General features: G+C 42.2%; 1 protein-coding gene and 1 long non-coding RNA gene across 5 annotated transcripts in view; both read right to left on the bottom strand.

Moving 5' to 3' along the window:
- The window catches only part of PLCB1 (phospholipase C beta 1), a 343204-nt gene that overhangs the window by 302383 nt on the left and 26148 nt on the right, over nucleotides 1–14673 (bottom strand). The window lies entirely within an intron of this gene.
- The window catches only part of LOC146768007 (uncharacterized), a 58940-nt gene that overhangs the window by 29178 nt on the left and 15089 nt on the right, over nucleotides 1–14673 (bottom strand). The window contains exon 2 of the long non-coding RNA XR_014954432.1: nucleotides 1–14673. This exon is cut by the window's left edge and continues 29178 nt beyond it. This is a non-coding gene — a long non-coding RNA (uncharacterized LOC146768007).

Raw genomic sequence — 14673 nt, 5'->3', positions numbered from 1 at the left:
GTATCTGCCCCAGCTAAGGCACATTCTCTGTTGTGCCCTACTCCCCTTCTCCCTGCAGCTGCCCTGCACATTGGATATGCAGCTCGAGATGCTCCAAGGGCACCTCTGATATTCCCTTTCCTCCAGCCATGCTCTCCGCAAGGCTCAAACCCAAGAGCAGGAAACATATGCTGGGGCAGAAAGCAAGAGCTGAGATCTCTCCCTGCAATCTCAAGGAAGCAGGTGGTTCCTCAGAGGCCACTGCCAGTTCCCACATCCAGCAGAGTCCAGGGCCTGGGTGTGGCTAGGGCTTAATCCATTCCTAAATTTCCTAAATATCCTCCTCTTCCCCACACACTGCAAGGCCTCCGTTTTGTTATGTCTGGTGACACCACAGTAGCACAGAGATTGAAGAGACACAAGTTTCCTGTTTTCATTGTTTAACAGGCTCTGGCAGTGATATGCTCTCAGCCAGCTGATTTGGGTCATTAATCAAATCAGCAGAGCGCCGGCAAACAATCGGCTTTAACTCCCTTGGCAACTGAGAGCTGGCTCCACTCTGAATTTGGGAGCCCCAGTCACTTCCAACCAGCTGCACAGCCACTGAATCCCCCATCCTTGTTCTCCAAAGGAAGGAGGCAAATTCTGGGAATAAAAACTTCTGATGTGAGCAGTTGCACTTGCTCAGAGAGCCCTGATAGAACACACCAAGGCTGCCACTCAGCTTGGCCTCGTCCCCCTGTGCTGCTGCCAGTGAGCTGGTGAAAGATGAAAGCCAAAGGGCAACAAACACAGGCAAGGGGACATCCAGATATGGTAAGATCTTGAGACCTTGGACTCAGTCCAGAATTTATCCTTTTGGCAAAGTTAAAACACATCTCAAGTTTAGGCCAGAAAATTAAGAATGATGGCTTTGTGTCTGGACAATTTAGAAACAGTATGTGACTGTCAGTCTTGAGGGAAACACATTCACCTTTAAAGAATCAAATTGATAAACTGTTATAAACCTCCTGGAGTAGTAAATACTAAAAAAATATTTTAAAATATAAAAGTTCTAAGTTATTGTACCTTGCCAAGCATGTGCTACTGCAGGGCTGTGACCAAGTAGCTCTTCTATTTCCAAATACATGACACATGCAAGCTATAAATAAACAAGTTCAAGATGTGCATTGATATCACAGACATCATTTACTCACTCTGCTGTTCTTTACTTACTGCAGCCCATTTCAGATGTTGTCTTTACTTTCTTCCTCTCTCCAGGCATAAAAACAACACAGCCTGTCACCAGGTGTGTGCATCAGCACTCGTCTTTTATTCACTCCATATAATTTTTCAGCCAAGATTTCCTGCATTCAAGTATTGCCTGCAATGTAAAGTCAGATCCTACAATCCTCCAAAGGATGGAAACTCCCCAAATCTTGTGTTAAGCTACCAGCTGTTCCTCAGAGAATACTATACACATGCTCAGGCATTTTAATTATTATTATTTAAGACATAAAGTGCAAGAGGGAAGAGTCAACCAGGAAACAATTCCATTCTAGTGTCGCAGCATCACTGGACTCAGTCACCAAGCATACAAAGGGAAACTGAAGTAACTGTAGATAAATATTTTACAAGAGCATCAGCTAAAAAGAAACAAATGTATCAAAAAACTTCTCTATTTACACAGAATTGTGCAACAGTCAGATGAAGCCGTTCCAAGTCCCATCCTTATGTAATGCCACCAGCCGAAGAATTTTGGGGTGACTCATTCAAGGTCTTTGTGAATTTGCACCGAATTTGTCCGCTAAGCTTTAGGAGCAAGGAGCACAAAAGAGGGTCTTTTGTCTTTCCAATGTTCCTTCTTCCCTCCTGGAAGTGCTGAGGGGATGCCTGCAGAGCCTTCAGAGAGTTCCCCTGAATTTCCAAATTACCTGCTTGATTCTGTCTGTGCTGTGCTGTACTCAGCCTGGGGGAAGTACATGGTGTCTCTGAGATGCTGATTAGCTCAGGCTCAAAATAAAACAGTGTAAGTCTTCTGAGTAACTAAGACTGAGCAGACACCACAGAAGGTCTACGACAGCAGCAATCCCTCACAGCAGCAGTTTGAAACTTGGTACTAGAAAGTTTAATTCTAGCTCATTCCAAGTGCTCATCTGCCCAGGCGGCAGGAACACAGCCTTCACTCTCCTCTCAAGCTCAGAAAACCAGGGTGAACTTGCCTTTTCCCCGAGCACTTCAGGAGAATGATTTCTACAACTTGAAGTGAAATCTTGAATTCAAGTGATATTGCTGGAGATTCTTGAAAATGAGACCGGGACATGCAAGTCTTTGAACTGAAACCCCAAGTGTGTCAGGAGTTAACTGCCATGAACAGCTACATCCTGGAGGCCCTACACATCCAACACAGCCTGAAACTCAGATGTTAAGTACCCTTTGCTCATTAACAGTCATTGAGGAAATTACCTATCCAATAATTTGAAAACATACACACTTCATTCTCTGTTGTGGCTGATGTTGAGACCCTAAAAAAAAAAAAAAAAAAAGGCAAGCCAGATGTGCTGAGGAAAGGATTTGGAATGACTTACGGGGATTTGGCTCCAAGGATTTTTACGCAAGCAAGCCCTGCAGGTATTTAGAAGTTTTGGTGGCAAAATCCATCGCTGCAACCAGCTATTTATTTCCAAGCTTAAGGAGCATGCAGCTTCTGAAGATTATCACACTTTTTCCTCGGAAAAGTGTGCAGGCAATTCTACAGACAACAGTGGCGCTCAGTACCAAAGATATCATTTACACTTTTATGAAACCTGCTGTGAAAAAGGCATGCTATTTTCCAGAAGTTGGTATGAAAGACCTCACCAGACAGAACCTGGCAGCAATGAACCCAGGAGGCTTCTATGGGCCATGAACAGGCAAATAAAAGCCCAAAGGGTTTTAGGCCATGTGTGAAATAGCCAGGCAAATCTTAGCCCATGCCTGCTCACTGCTGAAGCCACTGCCAGTATCCCCAGTAGAGTCTGAAACTTTCTAGCTGGACAAACCGCATACTTAAAAAATTGAGTTGGATTTGGACAGTCTTATAAATCTGATGGCTTCATAGCTTACTAAATAACTTCTGCTTCTGGGAAAGTGAAGCAACTCCAAAAATAGTAACATTTTATCTCAAAATGCTAAACTGCAGTCACGCATCGATATAACCTCAGGATCCAGACTCCATTTTGCCTTTTGAGTGTGTGGCTTTGTGTGTTCACCATTTATATGGAAAATGGTAATAACTAAGGGTTAATACAGGAACACTTTAAGTTAAATGAGAATTCTCAATATGACAGTCCTGGGTGGTTTTGAACGCTTAAGTTTTTGCTGATAAGTTGCATTAACACCAGGGTGGGATGGCTCTGCTTTGTAATTTAGTATCTTGAAAGAAAGGAAGAGTACAGGTATCCAGGTTCTCCATGAGACCCCTTTATATTCCTATAGTGCAAGCCATTAAATGTCAGTTCCTCCAGAGTTAACAGCCAGCAATTAAAATTCCTCTGTCCTGGCTCACAGCAGAAGCTGCACAGCCAGCAGGACTGGCCCTGGTGACCAATGGCCTTGCCTGGGGACAGCAGCTGAACAGGCCACGAGGAAGTCCCAGAGCTTGGCCAGCCACTGGGACCACCCAGAGGTAATTGGGAGGCAGGAATTCCATGTTGAAGCCATGGAATTAAGGAGATCTCTGCCCTCCTGCCTCCATTCTCCTGCCAGAGCAGAGGCAGAGCGAGGCCCTGATGTGCCAAGGCTCCCAGATCCAGCTGGCACCTGCATTTCTAAAGGTCCACATGTGTGAGCTCCAGGCTAAATCCATTTGAGAGCATGGAAAATCCTCTATTCCCCTAATCCCTGGGCTGTACAATTCTAGAATTAGGCACTGTGATAACCTGCTCTTCAGAGGAGCTAGCAAAAATAAAAGAAACATCATAAGAATGCATTACAGGCATTATTTTTTTCCTTCATTTTTGAAGTGCTGTAAGAACAGAGGAATATTTTCCCCCAAGTATTTACTTAGCACGCCTTTTCCCTCATTTTAGGCTGTTTATTTTCATTTAAATGTAACAGATAAAATATTTAACCTTCACAGTGTAAACAATGTATCAGATACATCAAATGCTGGACTAAATGGGCCAAAATAAATTGGAGATAGCTTTCATTCTCTTTGTTGATGCTATAATGATCTCCAAATGATAGCACAATCTCCCCTTGCAAAATGCAGCCCTGAGTGTTCCCAGCTAGCTGGAGGGATAAAAACTGAGTCTTCTCATTACAGCACCCAGACAATTTGATTTCATCCTCATTGGATCATTCATTCTTGGGGGCTTCACTGCAGCATCACATATGTCTTTATAATCTGTCTTCCATCTATATGGCAGCGAGGCTGTTCATTCCAATAAATGCAGCTTTAATTGTGTCTATGGGATATAAAAAGTAATTTTCACAGAAATAAGCAGTCACCTAAGTTAGCTTCTCACAAACCAACTCTGGGCTCATGTTTCTTGATCTTGAGGCAACTCCATGCTAAGACTTATTTTTACCAACATTGATCTGAAATCAGAATGTCTTTAATCAACAGGGCATTTTAATAATCGTGCTGTTGACAGATTATCTTTAGCATATCAGATAACTTTCCACTGCAAGTATAAAAGAAAGCTCTGCCTGTGTGAGTTACAGGAATGAAAGAACATAAAGCACACTTCAAAAATGTGATTTTACACTGTCCTTGCAGCTATAGTGGCTGTGTGCAGCACAAAGGAAAAGTGTCTTCCCTGCCAAAACAGGACCATATTTAATGTACTTAAAAGAGGTATCCAACAGTCCTCATAGTTGGCAATTGATGTCTCAACTGCAATTCTAGATTAATGGTTAATACACTACTTATTTCTTGTGCTGTAAGGAATGTGACTTATTGCATACCTAAGGGGCAAGCACATATCAGACAGCAGGAATTGGAAAAACTCTGAAACCCAGTTCTGTTCTCACACCAATTTTCCTTATATTACAAAGACAACAGCACTAAGTGGAACATAGATGTCAGGGACAAAAAACTTGCAGGATGAGAGCTGTCTGCTCACACACTAGAACAGTTCAGTATTTCTAATTAAGCAGAGATCAGAAGTGCCACAAAATAACAGAAATGCCTTTGGCAGTAACTTATTCAGTCACATTTCAAAAATATTTCTTAAATTAATCTCTGATGATCACTCACTGCCAGTACTGCCTGAAATCCATGGTGTACTCAGCCTTAGAGACAGCAACAGCAAATTTCATGCTGATGTTACATGAAATTGAAATTTTTGAGCAAACAGTGCAGCTTTTGCTACTTGTGCTGTGTTCACTAGTCAGCTGACTGTTGCTTGCCAATTTAATCATTGAGAAACAGACAGAAAGATAGGACAGTTGTAATCCAGACTACCAGCACAAATCCTTCTTCCAGCCTTTTCAAAAGTTCCCCCTCAGACCTTTATGCTATTTCAGCAAGGGAATGCACGTCTGCTGGGAACGGACAACAGGGATAAGTTATTTAATGTCATTAAATGATCTTTTAAGCAGTCAGCATCAGGAGGAGCAGAACCAATGTGAGTGCATAAAACCATTCACATGACATGTCATGTAACTGATGTGAAAGCCAAATATTAAGGTCTGTGGATGCAAACTTCTTTCCCTGGTGATGTCAAGCTTTGTGGGTGCAGCAGGCATTCTGGAAATAACATTACATTTTAGCTCAAGGACAAAGCTGTGTGTGGCTCAGAAGGCTGTCACTTGTCAGAATGATGCAGACACAGGATGAATACCAACACACAGCACTAGGAAGGATGCTGGTGGATGTAATCCCCAGATTGTGTCACTCAGCAGCCTCCTTGCCTCTGGAACAGGCATTTTGGAACTTATCAGCCAATTAACACAATTTGATAAGGACATGCCATTGAAGCAACTGGGTGCATGATCATGTGGCTGCACAATCACAAGAGTTTTGTGTGCAGGAAAGGAACTCAGGGGTTTTCCCTTTCCTGAGCTCAATCCCAGTATGGGGATCAGCTTCAGAAGAGCAAAGCCTCCCTGGAGGTGACAGTGGGGCAGGATCACCCCTGGCAGCCACACCCTGAACCCTGCACAGGTACAGCAGCCCCTGTACCCCTTACAGAGGGTAAGAAGCATTTCATGACAGCAAGCACCAGCAACTCTTCACTTTTCACCAATCCCAGGAAGCACCAGACACAGATACTGTGGCATTGGCTTCAAATGAGCTCTGGGGCTTAAAACCACATTAGATCAGGCTTTAACCTAGTCCTTGCTACACCACGGGGCTGTCATCAGTCCCTATCCAAAATGTCATTTAAGGCACTTCTGGGGCAATGAGCTGGTGACACTCAGGGCCCATTATGAGTGATGTGACTGCTCTGAGAGCCTATGGGGACAAGCAAAACAAACCCAAGAAAACCCACACACAAAAACCTCACAGACTTTGAGAACACTTTTCCTCATCCCTCTGAACACAGTAACTGGACACCAAATTTGCAAACCTGTCCTGTCCTTCCTTTGGGCACTGGACTCATCTAGAATTATGGTATCATGGGAGTGAATTCATTAATCTGATATATTTGAGGACTTTGTGTTACCAATATTGTAATTGCATATAAAAGCAGAGGATTTCAGACTGCATCCAGAAAACAATGACCCATGTGCCAATTATCCTTCCTCTTCCACCTTATCACCTGGACTGTATATAGAAAAAAAACCTGAAAGTGCTTGCTGTTGAAGCAATAAAATTTTTAGTTCAGAACATTAATGATAGTAGAGTTATTTTATTTTGCCCAAAGCATCTGACTACTGAGAGAAGCAGTAGCACTGCAGTTACTACACTGCACAAATTCCAACACTTTCCATGTGCATTTTGATGCTGCTGTTCCAGCTGACAAGAACTTGCAGAACTGTCCTTACGGCCAAAGGAATGTGTCCTTCCAGTCCCACTACTCCTCAGAAACGGGGGATTCCTTTGTGACCTGACCAGCAATTCATGGAGCACACATTCCTAAAGAAAACAAATATCCTATCTTTCCTGCCTAAAAACTCTTGCTCAGAAATTTGAACACACACGTGCCATGAAACCACCTAATCCAGCAGAAGAGGCCATTCCCTCTATGGCCACACCAATGCATGCTGAGGAAAAGCAGCACACAAATATAAGTGATGTGTACATTTTTTGTGTAGAACAAGACCACAACTCCCAGAATCTGGAAATGTTCCAGCAACACCCTGTTGGGTAGACCAAAGACAGATGACTGAACATAGCCAGTGGCTTGCTTCCCACAAAAGTCTGCTCAGGATTTTATGTTAGCTTATTTTCCCATCAAAAACAATAGTGTTATTTTTAAAAGTTAGAATAGCAATCTTAAAAGAAAATTCTAAAATACTTTGAGGATTTGATTTCACCGTTCTCAATCATTATTTTTCCATCTATATGAGACACCTCAAAGGTACAAAACTTGCATTAAAACTTGTACTGGAAGCATTAATATTTCTTTGGAATCACACATGAGGGTAAATGAGATTCTGTTACCAGCAAAGGAAATCACTTATTTAAACTTTCATGGAGCCACAGGTCATTGTTTCATTAAAATCCCTCCTAGCCTATGACAACACCTGTAAGTTTAAGTAGAACTGGCATTTAAAGACAGTTGGCCTTAGCACTGGCATTTAAAATAATGTGGGGATAATTCCTGACATTTACTGTGCTGTAGGGAGACCAGGAAGGCAACAAGCAAGGATGTGAGCTCTGCTGATGCCCAACAGTTCAACAACATTATTAGTGTCAGCACTAATAATGGCCATATTAAATCTCCACATCCAGTCCAAGTTTGGAGACACTCAAGGAGCACTTATCTCCCAGTAAATAAGAGCACAAGCGCTGCTCAAAGTACTCGAGGATGCATATTAAAAACTTGATTCTGTCACTGTGGAGGATTACAGACACAAATGATAAAAACTCAAAGGAGTAAGAGAGTTTTGCAAGGCTTGGTGTTTCTAACCTGAACTATCAGATGACCAAAAATACTCATGAGTAAGGTGTCAACAGAATAGCAAAAAAAAATCTGTGTTAAATAATTATTTCTAACTTGGAGAGTTACCTGGAAATGTTCAGGAAACATTACCTGGAAAAGCTCTGCCATCTATTCTTGTGGCTGTTCTAAAAATACCTGCTGAAATTATTTACACAGATCTGAAATGTCCCCAAACCACTCCAGAGAAAAACAGCATTTTCTGCTGGTCAAAAAGACAGAAGTTTCTGAAAATATCAGGACTCTGCCACCTGTCACTACATTTCTCCACCCCTGCCGCTTGAGAAAGTTACACCAGTGGTGTGGGGCTCTTCCAGTGATCATCCCAGGCTCTATTCATCTCTATCTGTGCATTTTCCTTTTTTTAAAAAAACCTTTTCTATGCTATTCTACCTGTTAAACCCACAAAGAAAACCCCTATGTAACCTATTGAACCCTCTGAAAATATTCCAGAAGAAATTAATGGTACCTCAGGAGCTCCTGTTCTATGATTCTACAATTTTTATCTTAATTTGGCAGTGACATCTCCAGCAAACACTTCCAAGGATTGTTTACTTACAATGGCATTTGAAAATGTTAAGCATCTGAGGCATTGCTCTCTGAACACAGACATACATCTCAGACATGCTATCTGGAAGATAATCACTTGATTTTCAAGGTCCAATTAATTACTTCAAAGTTCACTCCCTCAGAAAAAAATATATTTTAAAGGACACCAGCAAGGACAAAACTTTCCTAAAGCTTATCAAAGCCATATGAAAAAAAGGCTCCTTTTCTCACTGAGCATGGTACAGAAGCAAAAAGCAGCATGTGCTGCTTCTCCAGCACTTTTACACACACCAAAATGGGACTACAAAAAGGTTCTTGGGAAAGGCTCTATAAATAAGAAAGTGGCAGCAGGATGGTGGGAAGGAGGAGGACTACACAGCACACTGACTTTTATGGTAATTTCTTACAGGGCTCTCAGCAAAAGCAATTTTATGGGAGACAAAATCCCTCACCCCACTACACAAAGCAAACAATCCAGCAGCCCCTGTGCCCACTACCATCTCCACACCCAAAGCATCCCTGCCCCACCAAATACCACCCCTGTTCTCACAGGGATTTGGCAGCCCCTCAGCTCACAGTGAGCTAAATTGTTCTGCTTTTTGGTCACAGATTCACCCTTGGGGCACGAGGATTCTTCCCTTCTGATCCCTCAGCATTTGGGCCTGAGGGTTTTGGTGGAAATCTCAACAGCCACCCACTGGACACCCACTGGTGCCTGGAAGGGCAGAGCTTGGCTGGACAGCCACATCAAAAACGTGGAAAAACATGGGCTGGCTTGGCCAAACTGAGCAAGGACAAGACAAAACATCTTTCAACTAGCACATCACATTAAGTTTTGCTTAGTGGCTGAAGGACAGGATGAAGTTGGAAAGCAATGTTTGGGACACTGGTGAATACACTTAAATCTGCTGTTTTCCATGACAGTTATTGTTTGTCCTGCAAGAAAGACTTGCAAATTACACATTTCATAATAAACATCCGATTAATTAGAAAATAAATCTATGTTTAGCCTGACTTAAGCTCATCCTCTTTGTTCACAGGTCTATTTCTCTTTCTAGCAAGTGCAACAAGAGTTTCGTCAAAAGCAGTAACCATTTACAGACGTTTCCTTTGGAACTTTCCATAAACCTTGGCCAGACCAAGCCTTTATTTATTGCACAACTTCTCTAGGAGGTAAATACATATAATCCAGGAAATAACAGCAGACTTGTTCTCTCCTGACTTCCTTTCCTTTACTTGGCTAGAACTCTTGGGGGAAACCTAATCTCAAAAAAAAAAACCCAAAAAACCAAAAAAAAATTTAAAAAAATAAACAAAAAACCACAACCATCCTGTGATGTCCCACTACAAGAGTTTGCCTTCAGAAATGTGCACAAGCACACATGGATGCATTTGACTCCCACAACTTTTAAGTGCCTGCACTTCCTGAGCTTTAGAAATTCCTGACACTATGTTTACATGCCCAAAAAAATCCTTTCCCATGGAATTTCACCAATTTTATATGCCCTGGGAAATGAAGAGCTGGAACGCATTCAATACAAGCAAATACACACAATAAAACAAGCTCAAATGGCTGAAACTTTTAGGGATGATATACAACAGAAGGCAACAGAAATTGATTTATTATTACTTTTCTCTGTGCAAAATAAAAAGGCACACTTCGCAATCAGAAATATGTATCAAATGGAAAAGTATTGCATGAATTGTAGCAACATTTTCATTCTTCAAAGGATATTAGTGAAGTAACCATTATATGGAAGTGCTACGTTCTAAAGCTTCTCCCCAGTGACACACAGTACTACATCTTCTAATTACTTACAGAATTTATTTCAAGTAGGCTTTAAAAAAACAAACCTCATTCTAAACTTCCCCTGGTTTCTAAATGTCTAGTGAGAAGTAGCATAACAGCCAACAAAAAAAGTGTTTAGCTGACAACTAATAAAGCAGCTTTTTACTTTTGACTTGAGGCTTCAAATATTACACATACACTAGAGACTGCTAAAAAAACAGATTATTGGGATTGCAGGATGCCCAGTCACAGGTCAGGATCCCATCCTGTCCATTATTTTAGGGTTGGGACTGGAAGAGAGCAGGAGAGAGCCTTGACTGCTACAACCTGTCAGAGGGGGACCCTTGGCCCATCCACCAATGTTATCACTCCCCCTTTCCAAAGGAACTATTTCTTTACAGCATGAGGGACTTTGCTTTAATAATTCATCTAAAGAATGTCCAGACTAGGGACAAGTTCAGTCTTATTTCTGCTGAGTAAAGTTTAGTTATAAACTTCGAACAACTGCATTTAAAAAATCACAAAAATTTACAGTAAATTACACCATTTCAAAGCATTTGTGTTGAGAGTAAACACAAACACCAAAGTGGACTTTATAAAACATTGATTTCTATTTAAAACACTCTGAAGTGTCTATATTACACCCTTCAATGTTGTACCACTAAGCAACATTTCATTGCTTCACCTGAGGTCTGTGCTGTCACAGAGCAGAGGAGTCCAGCCCAAATCCAGCATATCCCAAATCTCAGCTAGTAGCCAACAGACAATAATGAAATCACTCCACTGACTCACACTGAAATTACAGGGAAGCTTTTAGAAGCACCTTCTACCTTTTGAAGCACCTGCCAATATATCAAACCAATCCTCACCTCAAAAAGCAGAGGATCTGAGTTCTGCTGCTCTACCTCTTAGAGATCCATCTATCAAAGCTATAAGATTTCACAGGGACACGGTGAGATCTGCCACAACAGCTGTACTCTATAAGCACCTTGAAGAATTTAAAGTAGAATTTAAATTAAGAATTTAAATTAATTCACTCAGCTGCACCCACAAATTTTCTCACTTTTGCATGTCCAAGTCAAGAAATTCTTTTACATTGACATTTTGCCTTAAAAATAAAAAAAATCTTTTAACATTAAGGACTGTAGAAAGGTCTAGGGACATTTTCAGTAACTTCTGCTTGAGTTAAAGACAAGTGCTGTAGGTTCCATATAAACACAATTGCAGCTCTTTTCCCCCACAGCTGTCAATCGGCCTCTTGCAAAGTAATGCCAGTGAATTTGACAAGACATCAGATTACATTTCTGTCAGCTTTAATGTTAGAAACTTATTTTCACTAATTACTCCAATCAATCAAAAAGGAGAAAGTAATTCTTATACTTTTCTTCACTGAATGCATGGACTGAAGCAGTGGAGCAGCTTTGCTTTCAAAAGAAACTGCTGTCCTCAAACGCAAAAAGTTAACACAAAGCTCCAATCTCACAGTGAGATCTGTGACCTGCATGTCAGGGCACTGCCCAGAATTAAGATCTGCTTATTGTGATTGATGCAGTCCCAAACTGACATGAAAAGGTGGAATCCAGCAAGATGTGGCTCACTGACAAAACTCCTCTCACTGTTCTCCACAGTTCAAACACAGTTTTCCCTTTTACCAGAAGGATCCCGTTTTAGTCTCCCTACCAATGTAAACTAACAGGTTGTTCTTCCTAAAAAAATAAGCAAGTATGCTAATTAATTCTGGAGTTTTTCTTCAGAGGAAGCATCCTGAGCTTTGGGAGTCACACCAGCTCACACAGCAAGCACAACTGCTTCTGTAACCACACAGTGAAGTCATTTCTCCCTCATACTAACAGAGGCAAAATGAACAAAACTTAAACCAAACTTTTTTAAAAACAGGGAGAACAGGGTAAAATTTTGAAGTAACCACAGATGCCAAACAACAGCAACCCAACAAAAATTCATTCCCCTTTCCTACATTTTTTATTTCTCTAATGACATCATCAGAAAAGCTACAATCACTGTATCTTCCAATATAGCTGTACTTCTATTTCAAAATTTTGTGTTGTTGCTGTTTCTTCTCAAAATACAGCATTACTTCATTGGACCAAACATCAGTATCTCTGCTAGAGCAGCATCAGTTCAGCACATTTTTACTGCCAAATGCAACTCCATGTGGATGTTGAAGAGGCTGCAGTACCACCACCCAAACACTTGACTTTGCTCACTGCAAACCAGGGTGATGCAACAACAGCTCGTGTGTTTTGTAGTGTCCCCAACTCCACCTTCTGTGAGAGGGCAGGGAATTACACAAGGAAATTATCTGAGCTGCAAAGAAAGTTGTAATGGCAACAAGAACAAAGATCCAGATGAAGGTACTCTGTGGATTACAAGTTCTCTTGTTTGGCTTTCACACTGCAGAGAAAAGTTCAGCATCACTGAGTACACAATTTTCAATGCCTCTCAAGGGTTACCCACAATCAGCCACACAACCACTCCAAAAGAAGCCTGGACGTTTTCTTAGCACCTAGTACCCTGATAGTTATTTCCAGACACTTTAAAAGGCCAAGCTAATGATTACACTTGTAGCAACAGGTGTGGATTCTCCACAGCTGGCAGCAAGCCTTTCCTCGGCTCAGTTCTGCCTCATTGCTATTCACCTGCAGGAGCAGGAAGCGCAAAGCCCTCGGGAGAAGCTTCAGACACAGTTAATGATTATCCCCAGACGTGTGAGAGGGCCAGGGAACAGACCCCGCAAACAACACACCGCCTCAGGAAGACAGCAGCATCTCACACGGTTCCAGACCAGCACTGCCCGAGCACACCCTTGATTTCCACTTCCTAAAAAACCCTTTAGAGCCACCCTTTGAGGGCTTGGAGCAACTGCCTGCTCTTGGAGCAGTGCTACACGATACCTCCAGTGACACTGAAGAGTTACTTGGTGCTGAGAGCTCAGGAAAAACTCATTTCTCAGTCCAAGGAGCCTGCAATGCTCTATACAGACAGGAGCTGGTGAGACAAAGCTTCACTCCACAGAAGTTCTTTGGCAGGAGGATAAGCACTGTCTCCCAGAAGATGACACCAGCAATCAACTACATTTAGCTTCTGGCTGAGAAACTAGGGGTTTTGTTAGAGGCTGCCTGGTGGCTCACCTCATCTTTGTCCCAAATGACAAATTAAGTTAACTTCACAAAACTCAAAGTCTAGAAAAAATATAGCCAGGGTTAAATAATCTCCCAGTATTTAAATACATTCCATATTGCCTGACCAGACTTTCCCTTTCCTACATCTGCTGTAGCATTACAAGGAAGGAAAGAAGTTTAGTCCAGTGCTTTGAGAGCCTTCAAGGAAACTTCAGATTATTTGGGTCACCACTTATCTGTCACTCCAGGATTAGGCAGCTACAGGCAATGAGAAAATCTGCATCAACATCTCCATAATTTTGACTTGTGAATTGTCCAGGAATGAAACACTGCTGCCAAATGTCAGATCCCAGAGAAGAACCTGTCCCATGGCAGAGGCAGGAGTTAAACCAACAGCTACAGCATCAGTCAAAAAGCAGCCTTGCTCACACACAGGGGTAAGCACAGAGCAGAGAATACCTGGAGATTTAAAAATGGAAAAAAAAAAACAAACCCCAAGGGTCTCTTCCCTCCCCAAATAATGAAGTGCAGTGAATTCTGCTTTAAGACAGCTGTACACTAAAGGATTTACTTTTTCTTACCATCAGGAGTAAGGGTGCTCAGAAAAGCTTGCTTAACTGCAGCTCAGCCAGCCCAGGCTGGCTCTGTGTGGCACAGCACAGCCTTTATAGAAATCACCACCTGCCTGATGTATGAAAATCTTTAAAAACTCACTGAGAACTTCATCTATAAATAAATCCTCTCCAACCCGATCTATTCTATGTGATCCTGTGAAGATAAGTGCTTCTCAGAGTGCCACAGCTATCAGACACCCTGTGTGGATGTGACAGCAGCACACCTGGACAGTCACAGAAGCAGAACACGGTCCTTGCTCCCTTCCTGTCACCTTCTCTGGAGCCAGCACCACCCAGGCTGTTCTCCTCCCTCTGCCAGCACCAGTTCCCCAGGGGAGTTTGTAGGAAGCTGTTTGAGCCTCTGGGTCACCCTCAAGGAAATCCTGCTGGGTGGGAGTATCTGGTGGTGTCCCCAAGCCCCAGGAAGGAACTCCCATGGATGAAGTGAAGGGTCAGCAGCTCACCACCAATGCAAGACACAGAATGCAAGACACCAGCAAGGGCCAGAAGGAGGGAAAACCCATGGAAAC

This window comes from Lonchura striata, chromosome 3 (genome assembly GCF_050655825.1).
Source record: "Lonchura striata isolate lonStrDom1 chromosome 3, ASM5065582v1, whole genome shotgun sequence".
Taxonomy (NCBI): Eukaryota; Metazoa; Chordata; class Aves; order Passeriformes; family Estrildidae; genus Lonchura; species Lonchura striata.
Note: the sequence above shows the minus strand (reverse complement) of the source record. Positions and strands in the feature narration are given on the sequence as shown.